This window comes from Natrix helvetica (assembly GCF_964273705.1).
Source record: "Natrix helvetica genome assembly, chromosome: 1".
NCBI classification, from domain to species: domain Eukaryota; kingdom Metazoa; phylum Chordata; class Lepidosauria; order Squamata; family Natricidae; genus Natrix; species Natrix helvetica.
Window position 1 is genome coordinate 345,942,541 of NC_138548.1, and position 17,769 is coordinate 345,960,309.

General features: G+C 43.4%; 1 protein-coding gene and 1 long non-coding RNA gene across 3 annotated transcripts in view; one reads left to right on the top strand and one right to left on the bottom strand.

The window, feature by feature from the left end:
- The window catches only part of LOC309396539, a 64,297-nt gene extending 58,100 nt beyond the window's left edge, over positions 1-6,197 (bottom strand). Inside the window, exon 1 of the long non-coding RNA XR_014176128.1 lies at positions 6,119-6,197. This is a non-coding gene — a long non-coding RNA (uncharacterized lncRNA). The remainder of the gene's footprint in view (positions 1-6,118) is intronic.
- The window catches only part of LOC309396430 (C-type lectin domain family 2 member D-like), an 88,213-nt gene that overhangs the window by 34,766 nt on the left and 35,678 nt on the right, over positions 1-17,769 (top strand). The gene's annotated exons all lie outside the window — the stretch shown is intronic.

The window sequence follows — 17,769 nt, forward strand, 5'->3', positions numbered from 1 at the left end:
CGACTCTAAATCATGCCTGGTTGGAATCATGCCTTGCCTTCCTGAAGTGGTGCTCTTGGTGCCTTTTCATTAGTTCTTCCGTAAACCATGGGGAGGGTTGGGAACAATGAGTCAAGAGAGGAGCTGACGTCGCAACAATACGATGTGTGTTCTCGGAGCTCCGAGCTCGCAGTCAATACTTTTGCCGCTGGATGGTCCTTTTGGACCTAAACCGTCCCAAAGAGATAGCGACAGGGAAGAGTACGTCTTGCTGATCTCAGGGACAATCCCTGATTGATCCAAGATAATCTCTTTTTGCCGGCTACAGAAGCACAACCATAAGCTGCTAAAGTTGGGACAGCTCCGGAACGGGAGGAAAGCAGAAAGAGAAGTGTGTCCATCTGGTGAGGAAATTTTATTGTTATAAAAGAGACTGCCCCCCAGTTTCTTGCTAGGCAGTTTTAATCTCAAATATTTTGTGGAGTGGTAAATCTTCTCTCCCACCTGGAATGGCCGTTGCGGAGCTCAGTGTTTCTCTGCCTGTTTCTTATAGGTTTGTGCCGCTTTATTTTATTTATTTATTGTATTGTATTTATAGACCGCCCCCTCTCCCCGAAGGGGAGCCAGTTCCCAGTGCCTTTTTGACATTTTCCCAGGTCGCTTTCAGCATTGACATCCAGTCAGCCAGCTGACTGAGGAGTGGGAATCCCTTGGATACTAAGGCATTGGGAAGTTCATACCGCTCCCTATTTTGAATGGTGTGAGTCCTGTGCTACTGTGAACAGCATTATTGTACGCCACCTCAGCAAAAGATAAAAGGTCTGCCCAATTGGATTGCTGATAGTTCATGTAGCACCTCAGGTACTGCTCTACCATAGGATTCTACTTCCTGTTTCTGTGGACGACGGACATGCTGTCCGCTGCTCGCCGTCCCTGTGGCCCCCCCTTATTAAGGGGGGGTCACAAGATGCCTTGTAGGGGTGTCTTGCCAAGGGGGCGGCTCGCTGGAGCCCCCTGGAGCAGCAGTGGCTGCAGGGGGGCTGCCAGCTTTGCCCTAGGCACTGGGAGGCTTTTGGGGGGGGGGTGCTTGCCAAGCGCGCTTTCGTCCGGAGGAGATCGGAAGAAAATGCTTCACTTGAAGGCAACAGCAGAAATGTGGTGAGGAGGGAACCCCCCCCCCCGGGTCTTTTTTTTTTTACTCTCTTTGAACAACTAAGTAAATGAGGATTAGCAGTATCCTTAAGACTCTTTGATCTTTACGAAGTGTTAAGATTGGAGAGGGGGGCTTTTTCTCCCCCCCCCTCTCGGAAAAGCGGCTTTACACGATCTCTCTCACAGAGAGAGAATTGGAAAAAAAAACCTTTGATATTCACTTCTTTCAAGCAATGGGCTAACGACCTTTAACAATTGCGGAAGAAAGAAAGTGAGCTGACCTTAAAAGCTACGAATGGAAACTTTCTAAATGACTGTTCTCCGATCCCTGGGGAAGGCTGAGTCAAAATGGCGTTTCATCCCACGTTTATGTTGTTACAAATGAACTGCCGTCTCTGAAAAACTTTTTGGGCGGGAATTATAAAACCTGGGTGAACCCTAGAGGAATCTCTTTATACAACCCCCCCTTGGATTGGGAAAAATTGAATATAACCAGAGGGGAGCCGTATTGAAGATCAATATCCCACACTGGACTTTGCCTGTCTCCTGGTCTCGCCCGGCGGCGCACCCCTACAGACGCCATCTTTTTTGCTTTGAACTATAACTTTTCCTGAATTTTGAAATGCCTCCAAAAAAGCCTCCACCCAAACCAGCTTCGGCTCCATCTTCTGCTGTTTCAAGCCCGGTTCCCTCGCAAACGCAATTAACTTCGTTTTTGCAACCAAAAGCCTCTGAGGGGGAACAGCCGTCTCAAGACACGTTCCACCAAATGTTTCAGACACTCTTAAAGGGACAGGACGAAATAAAAAAGCAGCTGGCGGACTTAAAGGAAGAACTCAGACTCAACAACAGACTGTACAAAATAGTCAAAAAATAAATGCTTTGGAGGAGAATGCTGTGGGGGTGGGGGAAGAGATGAAGGCTTTACAAAAAAAAATATTGGGTTTGAGAGCTACATGGAAAAAATGGAATTTGAAAGGATGTCTTTTTTTCTTAGGTTTCAAAATATACCTGCAATAGAGGGTGAAGACTTAAGAGAGACTATGATAACAATATTAGCAGATTATATTAAAAGAGATAGGCAACAGCTAGGGTGGGATATTGACCTGATATATAGAATTAATTCAGCATATGCCAGAATACACAATGTCCCAAGGGAGGTTCATGTTAAATTCTTCAGAAAAACCACAAGAGATGAGATTCTAGGAGTTCAAAGGGGGGAACCTTTAAGATATAAGGACAAAGAAATAACCATTTTGAAACAGATACCAAAAAGAATAAGAGATAAGAGGAAGAAATTCTTCTTTATAACTAAAAAAAATATCTGGTTTCTGTGGTTAATTCCAGAAGGCCTGTTGATTTTTTGGGAGGGGGCCAGAGTGAGAATTAACACAGTGGTGGAGGCAGAAGCCTTCATGGAAAAACATAAGGACCTCCTAGGTGAAACAAGAGACGGCGCACAAGACACGAAGGGGGGAGGAGTCTTGGCTCAGCCAACAGACAGGGGAGAGGAGACAGTAATGAAACTTAGGTCACAGAAATGAATTAAAAACATATTCCAATTGCTAATATAATGAAATGTAGAAGTGATATAAAATATGGTTGAAGATGCTAAAGAATTGAGTAAAATAACTGCTAATATAAATGTAACAATGATATTTTGATATATATAAAACATGAAAGAGATGTAAGATTCCGGGGAAGTACCACCTTCCGTATGATGTAGCTGTCAAAAAAATTTTCCCACATTTATGTACCCTTTTCCCCAAAATACTTGAAAAAAACCAATAAAACTATTACAGTCCAAATAACTGAGTTTCCCTCACTTTTTAAATTTAAAAAATCATTGATTTTTATCCACCCTGGTCTCGAGACAGGCCATTTATAATCTGAACTAGGCCAATGGTCACCATGGTGGCCATGAACTCCTGGGGTGCTTCAGAGGCAGCACCCAGAGGTGGCAGATTGAAGTCCCCTAGCTTTTTTGCGCTCCGGAGGCTTCAGGGAAGCTCATGAAGCCTCTGGAGGGCCTCCGGGGGGCGGGGGGGCTCTTTTTGCCCTCCCCAGGCTCCTATAAAGGCTCTGGAGCCTGGGGAGGGCAAAAAATGGCTTTAAAAAAGGGTGAACTCAGCTGGCCAGCGCGCACATGCACGCTGGCCAGCTGACAGGGCAGCGCCTTGCATGCCCTGACAAATGGCTCCGGGTGCCACCTGTGGCATGCATGCCATAGGTTCGCCATCACTGCCCTAGAACCATAAATCTGGGGAACTCCACAGCCAGCCCCAAGATGGCCTCCAACACCTCAGGCAGAGAGGTTGCTACCTAGCAGGGAGCAGTGGCGGGTTTCCATTTTTTCTCTACTGATTTGCTCGTGCATGCACTCACGCACACTTCTGCACATGCACAGAAGCTTATGTGCATGCACAGATGCATCTGGGTGGGTGGGTGGAGCCTCCTGCCACTGCATTACCAGTTCGCCCAATCCAGGCTGAACTGGGAGCAACCCATCTCTGGCAGGGAGGCCAAGATCTAATCCATGAGCCCAACTTCAGGAGCAGGGTCTCACAACTAGAGATTTGTGGAACAAGGCCCCTGAAGGCCAATAAAGAATGTATGATAACCACTGCCACCCCACCCCAACTCACTCCGTCTCCCATTGGAGTCTTGCCTGGTGCAAGACCCTTAAACCTAAGATAAGAAACAATGGATAGAAACTAATCAAGGAGAGAAGCAACCTGGAATTAAGGAGAAGCTTCCTAACAGTGAAAACAACCAGTGGAACAGGTTGTCTCCTGAAGTTGTAGGTACTTAATCACTGGAGGTTTTTTAAGAAGAGATTGAACAGCCACTTGTCTGAAATGGTATACGGTCTCCTGCTTGAGCAGGGGGCTGGACTAGAAGACCTCTGAGGTCCCTTCCACTGTATTCTGATTGATTGATTAGAATTTTCTCAGGGAAATTTTAAAATTGAGAGGATTTTGACATCAGAAGAGAACCAATTGGGTCTCGTGGTTAAAGTACAGGGCTAGAAAGTAGGAGATTGTGGGTTCAAGTCCTGCCTTAGTCATGAAAACCAGCTGGGTGACTTTGGGCCAGTTACTCCCTCAGCTCAACCCACCTCACAGGGTGGTTGTTGTGGGGTAAAATAGGATGAAGATATGTTGGCCTTGAATTATTTGTAAAAATAACAAAGGAGGGATACAAATAATGGAGGTATTTACAATTATTAAGATGAAAGATGAAAGTGTGATGCGATGTTCTCTAAAGGTAAGTTATATCCTTGCTCCACAAAGTAGAGCTGCAACTCCAGAAGTCCTGCCAAACTGCTCACTGGTTTTCTTTGGGGTAGTGCCACCCCATCCAGTACCAAAGGTGGCAAGTCACCAGATCCCATGATCCCTAAAACCCAAACCCCTTGGCCTTCTTAGGGTTGAGCTGAAACCTGTCCTTTTCCACCCAAGCCAAAGCCTACAAACCTTGAAAGAAAGCACCTTAAAATAACTGAAATGTTGCAGTTCTGCCAGTGAACATTCAAGTAGTTCAGGATTTCGGGATCTTTGTGAATTTCAGCTACTTAAAATATTTGTTTGAATTGTTTTGGCTGGGAAAGAGGGAGCCCTGGTTGGGTATTGTGAGCAGTTTCTTCTCAATAGCAAAACTAGACCATATCTCTATTTATTGTCATACTTGTGACATTCTGCCTTTCTTTAGGGAAAGAAGGAGATTCTGGATGTGGTGATAAATTGGCTCCTGAGGGGACAACTGAATCTTCTGCTCGAAGGTCTGATGAGAAGAGGACAATAAATGCTGGTAAACATAAAGGCTAATACCTGCTAATACCTATGATAGCAGTCTTCCAATATTTGAGGGGCTGCCACAGAGAGGAAGCGGTCAAGCTATTTCTCAAAGCACCCAAAGGCCAGGCAAGGAATAATGGATGGAAACTGACCAAGGAGAGATTCAACCTAGAAATAAGGAGACATTTTCTGACAGTGAGAACAGTCAACCAATGGAACAGCTTTGCCTTCGGAAGTTGTGGACGCTTCGTCACTTGAGACTTTCAAGAAGAGATTGGACAGCCATCTGTCAGAAATGCTGTAGGGTCTCCTGCTTGGGCAGGGGGGGGGGTTGTACTAGATGACCTACAAGGTCCCTTCCCTGCCACTGTCTCTAAGAAAGAGACATTAGAAATATTTGTGTGGGTTATAAGTGTTGTATTTACATTCAGACATTGTTTTATTTCTTGAATATTTCTTTCTTTATTACATTTGGCAGCTGACGCTTGCCTATTTTTCCAGCTACTCCCTCCTGCGTGTGTTCATCCTTGCCTTATGGAAAATTACTTGCAGTTGTGAAAAACTGTTACTGGGAATCATATTTTGGGATAATACATTTTTGGACATGACAGTCTCCCAAGGGGTTGCCATCCTTTCCTTCTGGCAGGACGGTTGGGCATTTAAGAGTGGTGGGATTCAGATTAACTTTGCGTCTCCTGGGACTATGGGAAGGATGGAGGATCTTAGCCACTCCTGATCCACTTGATCTGTTCTGTGGGTGAAGAAACCTGAAAGCCACACACAACAGACAACAAGCCTGTGTTTCTGGGCTCCTTTGAGTCACACTAACTGCCGCTTTCTGTCTTTCCTTGTGGAAAAGAGAAGGGAAGGGAGAGGAGGGTGATTCAGGGTTTATTTATGGCAGAATCAGCCTCTACGAGTTAGACCAAAAACCTGAATTGTCAACAAATGGAAATACATCAGACTTTTCCAACCAAAAGCTCTTCAAATATTTATTTACAACTTCCTTTCCCCAATTCCCCTGCCTGACAGCTGCAACACACAAAACTGAAGATTCTAAGTTCTAACATATAGAACATGAAAACTGTTCATACAAATTACAGCCATTTTTTTCTGGTAATGGTTGATCTCTGCCATTAAGATCCTTTCCCTCTGTCTATCTGTTTGTCTTTGTACGCCATAGTGTCTGCCTGTCCTACATAGTCACTTACAGTATGACTACAACCTAGGCAGCTTACAAGGCAACAAAAACAAAACAATCAAAATAACAATGAAATCTTGAACTTCGTCTCCTGATATTTTCCTGTCTGTTTTTCAGATCGCATACTTAAGAACATTTCAGATAAAATATTCATTATAGCAGCTGTTAGGTCGTTGTTTTGCTTATCGTTATAATTTCATTGGCTGGTAAGTAGTGAAGCATTTCTATTTCATTTTATTCATAGTTGTTATTGTTTTTATCAAGATCACCACATGCATTAAAACCACAGAACAATTTGGAAGGAAGTTGCAGCAAGTGTGTGTGTGTGTGGTTGTCAAATTAGTAAAAAATGATGCTTTCTGCCATTCAATTGAAGCTATGACTTTTGTGGGTGTGTGAAACGTTTCCTTCATATCCACGAAGGGAAGAATTTAATTGCACTGCTGAGATTGCCATATGTTTTTGACACTCTTACAAATTCTTCCAGGAAGGAAATATAGTTATATGAAAGGTAGGACAAGCCCAATACAAATGGGTGGGTGGAGGGCAGAAAGAAGAGAGCATGTTCCACATAATTGATTCCATAACCTATCATTCCTGACCATTTCTTTTCTGGTTTTATCACACACACTCACTCAACCATTCCATTTCCACCTTAGCTTTTTTGAGAGGTTTTAAGTGGTGCCAATATGGGATACGGTGGCTCAGTGGCTAAGTTGCTGAGCTTGTCTATCAGAAAGGTTCGCAGTTCAGCGGTTCAAATCCCTAGCGCTGTGTAACGGAGTGAGCTCCCGTTACTTGTCCCAGCTTCTGCCAACCTAGCGGTTCAAAAGCACGTAAAATGCAAGTAGAAAAATAGGAACCACCTTTGGAGGGAAGGTAACAGCATTCCGTGCACCTTCGGCATTGAGTCATGCCGGTCACATGACCATGGAGATGTCTTCGGATAGCTCTGGCTCTTCGGCTTAGAAATGGAGATGAGCACCGCCCCCTAGAGTTGGGAACGACTAGCACATATGTGTGAGGGGAACCTTTACCTTTTAAGTGGTGCCATCAAGTCAATTTTTGACTCCTGGCAGCTGCCTGGACATGTCCCTGCAGTTTTCATGGCAACATTTTAGAAATGATTTGTCCCTGCCTCTTCCTTGTTCTTAGGATTGAAAATCACAGAAGCAGCACCACCTACGCCCCATCAGATGACAAAGTTTCAAAGAACATACAACAAGATCAGAACTACACTTTTACACACGAGCCATTTTAATTTGACATTCATTCCTTGAACAGACCATGTAGCCTCTCTCCCTCTTTTTTATCAGCATTTGCACTCTTAAAGTCTCTTCATCCATTTTATACCTGTAATAAAAGTTCTATCAAGGTATACAAATTCATCTACTAGCACTAATTTTGGGGCATTAAATATATTACCTACAATCATTCACTCCATTTCCCATGTCAAAAAACATATCAAATACATTACTTTTTAGAGGCATAGTGTTCGTTGCATCATATAATCAACGCAACATTCATTGTCAATTAGTCATACTCTGAGCCACAGCTAGGGCATTCTTCTGTATACAAAAAATCACTCACTTTAATCCAGGGGTGGGCTGCTGGGGGTTTGCATGGGTTCGGGCGATCCTCTAGCTAGGATTCTGCCCAGTTCAGCAAATCCCCAAATGCCACCCCTGGCTGGCCACGCCCACCCTGCCCCTCCCACCTTCCACTTCCCAGGAGTCTCCACGCAGATAGGTGCAAGGCCCGCACGGAGGCTTCGTGGGGGGGGGGGGAAACTGGCCTACCAGATGTTCCAGAAGTCCAGAAATGGGCCTGTTTCCAGCCTCCGGATGGCCTACAAAGCCCAGGGGAAGCAGTTTTTGCCCTCCCGGAGGTTCAATAAAAGCCTCCAGAGCCCGTGGAAGGTGAAAAACGCACCCCCACCTGCTGTGGTTCAGGATGCTGACTAGGCCACGCCCACCATGACCATGCCCACCCAGCAATGGGGGCAGCGAACCTGTTGCTGCAATTTTTGAAGCCCACCCCTGCTTTAATCTCAACACAATGTTCCGTATACATCTACCGATAATGCATTTAACACAGCCTCTTTATATTTTTCCCTACTCAATATAGTGCCATTTACAAAATAAAAAATATTTATTGTCATAAACATTTCATTTCCTTCATAAACAACTCTTAACTGCCTTCAGCAACCATTCATTTCCATGCAAAGCATTCTATAAATCACTTTATACCATTTCTCTAAATTGAGAAATATGCAATGAACTTGCTTTTACATGTTCATATTTATCTAAATGACTTGCTGAAGAGTGAAAATCTGGTCTGTTTATCTTCTTTCTGGCATAAAACCACACTGCTTTTTAAAAAATTAGTACTTTTTGATTAATCAGAAATCATCCAGATGTCAACTTTCCAAGTAATGCACCCATTGAAAGCAGAACTCTGAGGCAGGTAGATTCCTCAAAGAACAATTTATTGGATACATCATATTAGAACAACTGGTGAAAACCGACTCTGAAAGTTCCCGCACTTTTCACCTAATTAAAAAATGAAAGTTCCCCCTTCCCTCCACGTCATTCGTCCCATTGTCCAATAGAGGCGCTGGCTGGTTGCTTGGTTACTCTACTTCTCTTTCCAGCCACCTCTTGAAATGTCCTTGGTTCCCACAGGAAAACTTTATGTTTTGACTACAACGCTTCAGCTATCCATTCCCCCCACCTCTGTCTTGTGGCAACCCTGAAGCCGTAAAGATGGTCTCAGCCAGGTTCACTTCTGACTTGACACCAGATACTTTCCCAGACTTACTTAACTAACTCTGCTAAATTCTGCACTCACAGTTGTTAGCTCTCCCCTTAGCTAGAACAATACAGATACTCCTTGTTTAGCAACACCAACTTTTTCAGGCATCTCAATTGCTCAGGTGTCACAACTGTTAAGTGGAAAGTCATGTGACTGTGACTATGCTTATGATTTTTCTTTAGCATCCTATTGCTTTACAGCATCTGAAGAAGGAGCTGGCTGAGCCCAAACAGCAGGGAAGTTTTCTGAAACGAAGGAAACACAAGGAAGCAATGAATGTAAAAGGGCAAATTGACTCTAGGGAACAGTGCTCATCTCCGTTTTATAGCTGAGGGAGCCAGTGTTGCGCAAAGATATTTCCATGGTCATGTGGCTTGCATGACTATACATTGAGGCACATGGAATGCTGTTACCTTCCCACCAAAGTGGTACCTATTTTTCTACTTGCATGCTTTTGAACTGTGAGATGGGCAGGAGCTTGAGCAAGTAACAGGAGCTCACCCCATTGCATGGTGCTCGGGTCTTGAACCTTGGACTGTCAGCTTTCCAGCTGACTAGCTCAGCATCTTTAACTGCTGAGCCATGTATTATATATGGCTAAATAAATGCAGTGCAAGCTAAGCTCTCTAAATTGGGGACATGTACTGATATATATTCCTGATGCAAATCTAAAATTACATTATAAAATTATATATGTATTTGTGTCTATGTACATATAGTTTATGTGTGTGTTTACACACATTCAGCAATTGTACAAAGTTGTCACCACTCTGAATAAGGAGATCTGTGACCAGTCCTTGAAGTTATGTCTGTCACAGCATTCCCAGCATCACGATAGCAATTTGGGCATTTGGCAAATAGCGCATGTTTACAATGGTCACAGAGATCCACAGTCACATGATCATTATTATTGGCCTTCACAGCCAGAATGTCAGCCTCTACTTTCATTGCTTGCTATCGGCTGCGATAGAAACGGGGAGGGAGGGGGCTTGTGATATTTGAGAGGGGGAATTACTGGTGCTGGAGGAGTTATGAAGAGGGAGTTTTGCTCTCACCATCTTCTGCACATGCTGGTAGCCTGTGTTTGGACTTGGTCAAGGCCAACCGCCTCGCATACCAACTTAATGAGGCTTTTTGAAGATGCACCCCAGACGACACCTTAGGGCTGTGATGGCGAACCTATGGCACAGTGCCACAGGTGGCACGCGGAGCCATTTGTCAGGGCACGTGAGGCTTGCCCTGTCAGATACAGCTGACTTCGGCCTTCTTTTGAGGCCATTGTTCGCCCTCTGGAGGCTTCAGGAGCTTCCCTGAAGCCTCCGGAACATGAAAAACCGGCCCTACGGACAAACCGTAAATTTGGGAACGGACTTCTGGTTTGCTTGTAGGGCTGGTTTTAGCCCTCCAGAGCCCTCAGGAGGATTCCCTGAAGGCTCCGGAGGGCAAAAAACGACACTACGATCAAACTGGAAGTGTTTTTTGCCCTCTGGAGCCTTCAGGGAATCCTCCTGAGGGCTCTGGAGGGCTAAAACCAGCCCTACAAGCAACCCGGAAGTCTGTTCCCAAAATTCCGGTTTGCCCAAAGGGCTGGATTTTTGTGTTCTGGAGGCTTCAGGGAAGCCTCTGAAGCCTCCGGAGGATCTCTGGGAGGGGGGAGGCTGTTTTTTGCCCTCCCCAGGTTCCCATAAAGCCTCTGGAGCCTGGGAAGGGAGAAAAAAGCACGCCAAAAATGGGGGGGAGCGATGGTTGTGCCCATAGCATTATGGGTGTGGCACGCCCACGCACAACACCCTGCGCTCCCCCCACTTTTGGCATGCAAGCCAAAAAAGGTTCGCCATCACTGCCTTAGGGAGTTGCAGATTGGACATTGAGTTGGAGAATTGGGGGGAGTGTGCTGCGTAATGTTTGATACGTACATGTTCACGTCTTTTTGGCTCAGGTCTTGCTTTTCTTTTTGCTGCTTTCAATTCATATCTAGTAAAAGTCCTTTATCTCTATTCAAATGGAGTTGAGATTTTTCTTTCTTGGATATTGAAGGAGGCACGCCTGACACAGATTCTGTACAGCAAAGTCAATGGGAAAGCTAGCAGGAAGTTGCAAGTCGCAGTCACATAATCTTGCATTTGAATGAGCTGTGAATATTTACTTAACAACTGCAACCAGAATTGCCAGCCGCAAATGTGGTTGGAAAATAAGAACTACCTGTATTTATAGGTTAACTCACTTGGTTTCCTTAAACCCTGGAATTACTATTTAAATGAGGTAGCTTAATATTAACTGTTCAAACTTTGTTGTCAGAACTGTAGTTAATTGTGGGCCATATGATTTGTGTTTTTTGTTTTACTTCCAGTTAAAAAACCAGAAACATGTCCACTTTGTCCTTCCCCTGCAAGCCAAGCTGTTGCCTGCCCAGATCCCTGGATTGGATATAGAGGAAAATGTTTCTTCGTATCAACAGAAGAAAAGAATTGGTCTCACAGTTTAAACACTTGTTCTTCGTTTAACGCCTCCTTGGCTGTGATGGATAGTCAGAAAGAATTGGTAAGGAATAATTAGACATCATGATTAATTCCATAATTGTCCCAAGATTCACCAATGTAAAAAGCAGCCATATTGTATTTGTTATATTTATTATCTATATACTGCTAAAACTCTCATGCTTATCTGTTTGTCTGTTTGTACCCTCAAGTATTACACTGCAACAATTTTTGAATCTAAAATCTGCTAACTTAAAGAATGTGTAAAAATTCCACCACCAATTACTCCTGTGAAAATTTCTGCAATGTCCAGACCAGTTTTATTCACAAAGTTATGGCTTTTGATTCATCCCTATGCTCACATGATTGTGGTTTCTGGTGTTCCTTGCCAGCTTTCCACAAGCAAAATCAATGGGGAAGCCATCAGGAAGTTAGAAGTCTCTCCCAGTACCACTTCTTTTTTTTCCTAATCTCTTTAGCTAAATAAATATATTGACCTATTATTGAAGTACATTTGTCACTACAATTATTTTTCAATTTATGATGTGTGTGTGTGTGTTCTGATCACTGCATTAATTTTCTCAAAGAAATGACTGAACAAGTCATAAGTTTGTCAAGTTATTTATTATTATTCTTTGTTCACAACAATGTGAAATCACAACTGCCCATTCTTTAGCTGGTTTATATGTGCTTCCCAAGAACCTAGGTAGGTAGGCGAACCTATGCCACGCATGCTGGAAGTGGCACACAGAGTCATCTCTCTGGGCACGTGAGACGTTGCCTGTTGCTCTTCTGGCACTCCATCCAGCTGGAAACCAGCAGGACTGCTGGAAACCAGAAGAGCAGCCGCCAGGTGCCCATGCATGCGTTGGGGAGATGACCTTCCAGTTTCTGGCACATGCATGCATGCGCGAAGACCAGCTGGCTGGTGTGCATGTGTCACAGGCAGGTGCTTTTCTATTTTCTGGTACATGCATGCGCAACAGCCAACTGATCTTCACCTGTGCATGCACGCCAGAAACCAGAAGACCGGGTGGCCGGTGCACATGCGCACGCCAGAAATTGGAAGATCATTTTCCCGGTGCGTGCATGCACACCTGGCGGCTGCTCTTCTGGTTTCTGGAACATACAAGCACACTCCCATTTAGGCACTTGGTGCCGAAAAGGTTCACCAACACTGACTTAGGATGTTGTCAGTATAGTATATATGTAGGTCCAAGCAGTGTGGCCTTTTGTAATTGGCAGATATTCCCAGAGAAGTCAATGTAAGTGATCACTAAGTGTCAATATCAGCCTAAATGCACATAACCAAATAAATACATTCGCTGCATAACATTTTTTGTTAGCTTACTGAGTTATTAACATTAATAAATATTTAAGGAGGGATATCATTATGAGTAAGCAAAACTCATATCTTCTTGCTGAATCCTGTGCAATACATTTAAGTTAAATTAAAATTAAAATACAGAGATATGTACATCATTGCAGTACAAAAGCTTACATTAATGGACCTCTTAGTGGAGTTTGGATACAAAGGATCCCATTTCTGTGCAAAAACCTCCCTAAAATAAAATAAAATAATACCACCAGATGGATTTGTAACTGGCTGACCAACCGCACTCAACGTGTAGTCCTCAATGGAACTGCATCTACATGGAGGAAAGTATGCAGTGGAGTACCCCAAGGCTCTGTTTTAGGCCCAGTACTCTTCAGCATCTTCATCAATGATTTGGATGAGGGAATAAATGGGGAACTCATCAAATTTGCAGATGACACCAAGCTGGCAGGAATAGCCAACACTCCAGAAGATAGGCTTAAGATACAGAAGGATCTCGACAAACTTGAACATTGGGCACTATCTAATAAAATGAAATTCAATGGTGAAAAGAGTAAGGTTCTACATTTAGGCAACAAAAATGGAATGCACAGGTACAGTATAGGTGGTACCTTGCTCAGTAGTAGTAACTGTGAAAGGGATCTTGGAGTCCTAGTGGGCAACCATTTAAATATGAGCCAGCAGTGTGCAGCAGCTGCCAAAAAAGCCAACACAGTTCTAGGCTGCATCAACAGAGGGATAGAATCAAGATCACGTGAAGTGTTAATACCACTTTATAATGCCTTGGTAAGGCCACACTTGGAATACTGCATTCAGTTCTGGTCGCCACGATGTAAAAAAGATGTGGAGACTCTAGAAAGAGTGCAGAGAAGAGCAACAAAGATGATTAGGGGACTGGAGACTAAAACATATGAAGAACAGTTGCAGGAACTGGGTATGTTTAGCTTAAGAGAAAGAAGGACTAGGGGAGACATGATAGCAGTGTTCCAATATCTCAGGGGTTGCCACAAAGAAGAGGGAGTCAAACTATTCTCCAAGGCACCTGAGGGTACAACAAGGAGCAATGGGTGGAAACTAATCAAGGAGAGAAGCAACTTAGAACTGAGGGGAAACTTCCTGACAGTTAGAACAATTAATCAGTGGAACAGCTTGCCTCCAGAAGTTGTGAATGCCCCAACACTGGAAGTCTTTAAGAAGATGTTGGATAGCCATTTGTCTGAAACGGTATAAGGTTTCCTGCCTAGGCAGGGGGTTGGACTAGAAGACCTCCAAGGTCCCTTCCAACTCTACTATTGTATTGTATTGTAATAAAATAAAATAAATAATAAAACAAAATAAAATGTATCTGAAATAGTTCTGACAAGGCAATTACATATACATTAATTTTACCTTCATTTTATGATTTTATACAAATGAAATAATTTGGCACAAATGATGTATATTGGCATTCAATAGACAGTCAATAGACTTCTATCCCAATTAGTCTGCTGAATGGGGAATTTATTATATATTATTTCCCTTCTAGGAATTTTTGGTAAAAAGTTTCGGATTCTTCCATTACTGGTTTGGTCTCTCAAAAGAAAACCAGACCTGGAAATGGTCTAATGGCACAGAGTTTACAAATCAGTAAGTATGTTTTATTTGTTTATAGGGTTTATTCATTAGAGCTATTTATCAAATGTTCTAAGCATGGGAGATCTCTTCAAATGATGCTTTGTATTTTGGTTTGTGTGCCTGTTTATGCAGATTATTTATACTTTTTCCAGCCATGTGCCCTCCAGACTGCAAATTCGTTGGACAGAACTCCTGTATACTCCAGATCTCATAATCAAGTTGTTAGGCACAGACAACCACGATTTCTGAATAGCTTCAAGCTGAATTTTATTTTTTGTCACCTACAGTATGTTACAATAATCTCACTGTTTGCCTTGTCCTGGGAATGACCAGATAAGGTTGTGATGGCGAACCCATGGCACTGGGGGCCATTTATTAAGGCACACAAAGTGTTGCCCTGTCAGCTCCAGCTGAAGCCTCCGAAGGGAGAAAAACAGCCCTATGGGCAAGTCGGATATTCGGGAAAGAAGCTTCCGGAGGTGGGGGAGGCTGTTTTTGCCCTCCACAGGCTCCTAGAAAGCCTCTGGAGCCTGGGGAGGGTGAAAAACAGGTCCATCGCGGCCAAAAGCAGGGGGAGGGGAGGGGTCGCACATGCATGCATGGGGGGAAATCGCATGTGCATTGAATCATGGGTGTGGGCACGCCCGTGAACAACCCACCTGCGCTCTCCCCGCTTTTGGCACGCGATGGGGAAAAGGTTAGCCATCACTGAGATAAGGCTTTATGGATTTATTGGGAGGTCATGTTGTGACTGCTCAGAATACCTCCAGGCTAGGCGCTTGGTTGACCCCTTCCTCGAGTCTAGGTAGCAGCTCCCCAAGATTGATCCAGTGCATCCTAGAGGTCGAGCAGGGTGAAATACTACCAGTTTTGACCGATTCACCCAAACTGGTAGTAAAAAATGCTATTGGTTCAGACGAGCCAGTATTTCTGACGATCAGCTGTGACTTGTGATTTATATTGGCTAGAATCGTTGGATTTCCTGCTTCCTAGCTAATCTAAATCACGTGGCACAGTGGATTCCCATCCCCCCTCGCTATTCTACTTACCTTTGCAGACTCGGAAGGCTTCAAAATGTTCCTTTATTAGCACTGCGTGGGGGCGCCTCAGGCGCGATTGCACGCAAAGTGCGCGCTTGGTAGCAGACTCACCAAACCAGTAGCAGACTTCAGAGGATTACACTGCTGAGATACAGAGTTGGCTGAAATTCTCTGTGCTCTAAAGTTGGGAATCTTCTTGGAAGGATCATTCCTGCAATAATAATTTCTGCCCCCAGTCACGATTGCCATGCGGACAGTAACTCCTTCTCTCTCTCTCTCTCTCTCTCTCTCCCCCCCCCCCCAGATTTCCAGTGCGAGGAGGAGGCTTCTGTGCATATCTAAATGGAAAAGGGGCCAGCAGTACCATATGCTCCATGGAGAAACGTTTTCTCTGCAGCAAGCCAGAAAATTGTAGGAAGCCTGGATGACCCAACCTCATGAAAAAAAGAAGCAGCATTTGGCTTCACAAGAATTTATCCCGGAAGCACAAGTGAATGTAGACTCTTTTGCCATACCTGCATTTGGTATGTTGGAAGAAATGTCCTTCTGGGTTCGGCTCCAAATGGGGAAAAAGACACTGGAGACATGGAGGCTGCTTGGAAAGATAGTTTTAATGGTGGACAGGACCACATGGCTTGAGTCCTGAACAGATTGGTTGCCAGACTCCCATGGGCCAGGGCAAGGGCAACCCTCTAGGCTGAGTTTTGAATCCAGGTTTGGTTGAGTTCTCAGATGCCATGTGGTCAGTTGAGTAAAAGGCAGTATTATCCTGCCTTAATCCCATCACTCAATGTAGTTTTGGGTTTAAAATGAAGGGTTTTTTTTATTTTTTTAATATTTAGTATTTTTAGTATATTTAGTGTTTTAGTAAAATATCAAAACTAGAAAAAGTATTTTTCCATTTAGGGTTAAAAAAATTGAAAGAATACAGAGGATTCTCTTAATATGAATTATGGTAAAGATTAATGAGTTAACAGAAGCATATACCATGTTTCTCCAAAAAGAAGGCCAGGTCATATTTTCTTTTGACTCCTGAAAAAACAGCTAGGCCTTCTTTTTGGAGGGTTCTAATTATTGACTCACCTCGCGGCGGTGGCAACGACAGCCCCCGCCCAGCAGGAGCCCTGTGCTGGCCCATTTCTTCTGCTGCCGCATACCCGCCAATCGCATGCATTGCCCCGGCCTCCGTGTCGCCTTCAGATGCCTTCAGGTTCGGTGGCTGCAGTACTTTGACCGATTTAATTTTTTGAGTTAAAGTACATCCTGGTTTGTCTATATTATGATTAGCTATTGAGTCAATCTGATTTAAGATAAAAAATGCCCTCAATGAATATTAAATATTTGTTTATTTAATATAGTATTCTTGTTAAATAGGAATGGGAAAACTTATAAATTAAATCAATTTGATTTAAGATAAAAATATGCCCTCAATGAATATTAAATATTTGTTTATTTAATAAACAAATTGTAGACTTGCTATGTAAAGAGGAAGAGAATTCTGTATGTTTAATGTTAAATTAATTTGATACCTCATTTTCCTCCTTTTTTTGTACAGCAATCTTTGTTGTTGTTGTTAGTGCTGGATGAATACGAAGTACATGGAGATGTTTTCTCTCGCATTGCATGCGTTAAACTTTTGTAGATTTGTGTAAACCATGTTGTCAAGCAATTTTACGTTTTCTGGTGTTTGTCAACAGGTCTGTTTGGCTTCTGTCACATTGATGTTATCTGAGTTCACTATTAAATTCAAAAGTCAGGACACTTTGCAGCTTTCCTGGCAAGATTTTGAAAGTGATTTGCCCTTGCCTTCTTTTTCCTCCTCTTCTTCGAGGGCTGAGGGGAGAGGGACTGGCCCAAGGCCACCCAGCTGGCCTGAATCCCCATTTCCATCCAGGTATCTCAACTACCAAACTGCCTCTCCGAGAAGGTTAATACAGAGTTTAAATGGCCATCTGTCTGGGATGCTTTCATTGACTTTCTAAAGCAGTGTTTCTCAAACTTTTTTTAACCATCGCCCCCTTAAGACACAATTTGATTTGCCACCGCCCCCTAAAGATTATTTAATTGTATAATATACAAAATGTATTAAATTGCAAAATGTATTACATGTAAATAAATTTTTCACCGGTAGATCTATGAACATGATGTCATAGAAGTATTAGGAAATTCCATTGATAACTCTATGGCTTTTTCTTCATTCTCATCGATGAATCATAGAAAGGTGACTTTGCAAGCGCCTCCAGCTGCATGCAAATTTGCGAACGGCTTTGCAAGCGGATTGGAGGTTTATGTTACATTGCCAAAAGCAAGTGGTTGCATTTTTTATGTTTGCGTGTGGCTATGCAAGCAGTTGCAAGAA